Source organism: Priapulus caudatus, unplaced genomic scaffold, assembly GCF_000485595.1.
Source record: "Priapulus caudatus unplaced genomic scaffold, Priapulus_caudatus-5.0.1 Scaffold625, whole genome shotgun sequence".
In the NCBI taxonomy this organism is placed as follows: domain Eukaryota; kingdom Metazoa; phylum Priapulida; class Priapulimorpha; order Priapulimorphida; family Priapulidae; genus Priapulus; species Priapulus caudatus.
The window spans coordinates 167,700-169,341 of NW_014577686.1; positions in this window are offsets into that span (position 1 = coordinate 167,700).

Here is a 1,642-nt window from a genome sequence, read left to right on the forward strand (position 1 = left end):
TGCGTGCGTGCGTGCGTGCGTGCGTGCGTGCGTGCGTGCGTGCGTGTGTGTGTGTGTGTGTGCGTGCGTGCGCGCGCGTGTATGTGAGTGACGAGTCACTACCAGCAGATTCGAGTGCGCCTACATGATTATGTATTCATACTGGCTGGCCTGTTCTCTTTTGGAACAGACTGCATGGAGTTGCCTCGCATGGGAACTTCTGAACTGTCATGCTCCAGCTGAAGACTGTGTTACAACTTAGTGAAGTAGTTGAAGGTAATTAAATAACCTATACTGCCTATAGCTGTACTAAACTGTCCTTTTAGTTCTATATTTCACAGTCGCAGAATATTTATGCAGAAATCTTTATGACTACGATTAACAGATGATATTACATATATAGATATATATATAGAGAGATAATATTATGTAATAGTATGATATACATGCGTACGTACATTTAATTGGCACGTTTTGTTTCTGTGAAACAGATTAAAGTTGCATCACATGGGATACCAAGCCATCTCCATCACCGAATTACCAGTGATGAGGAGATGTGGAGAGGTGGCGAGAGAGACACACACGCACACAGAGAGATACACATAGAGAAAGAGTAGAGGAGGCATAATGCGGAGGAGAGAATAAAATCAAAAGCCCAAGAAGTTTATGTATATATACACACACACAGAGAAATTGATACAATCAAGAGCGTATAAAGAAGGCTCTTCTTTATACGCTCTTGATACAATAGATGTGTTTGTGTTAATCTATCTGTCTATCTGTCTATCTGTCTATATCTATCTAGTATCTATGTATATATAATGATGTTTACCTAGAATGCTTATTCAGGAATTATCACTATGTATAGTAACGAGAGCTAATAATACCTTATTATAGCTCAGCTCCTAGTTATATAGGTATTAATAGCTCTTGATTGTAATTATGCTTTTATTCATTTCTGAAAATATCAGCTCCTGAAAATATTATATAGGAAGGTTCGTGATTTCATATGTACATGTGTATAGTATTATATAATAATAATGTTTATCTGGAATGTTTGTATTCAGAAATTAACACTGTATTGTAGTGTTGTAGGTCTCGATGCCGGTCTTGGCCTCGAGACCGTTTTCCTTGGTCTCGGTCTCGGTCTTGGCCTCGGAGTGCAATGACTCGGACTCGGACTCGGACTCGTGGGGGGGTGCGGACTCGACTACAACACTGCAGCTAATACAGGTTATACGCGCATTACATACATTGTATAAATCGACGAAATGATGACTTAAAGTCGTCATTTTCCTAAGTCGACACAAATATGCTGGTCCCAAAAGTGTCGACTTATGCAAGTTTTACTGTACTTTCTATTTCATGCAAACAAGTGACAGATCCAGGGGGCAGGAGACACGCCCCCCCCCCAATTTTTAAACAAACACATACATAGAAGTGAGTGGCATTGTCGGTCTGTGCCCCCTTTTTTTTATCAAAACTGGACTCGGACTCGGACTCGGACTCGGGGGGGGGGGGGGACTTGACTACAACACTGCAGCTAATACAGTGTATACGCGCATTACATACATTGTATAAATCGACAAAATGATGACTTAAAGTCGACACAAATATGCTGGCCCCAAAAGTGTCGACTTATGCAAGTTTTACTGTACTTTCT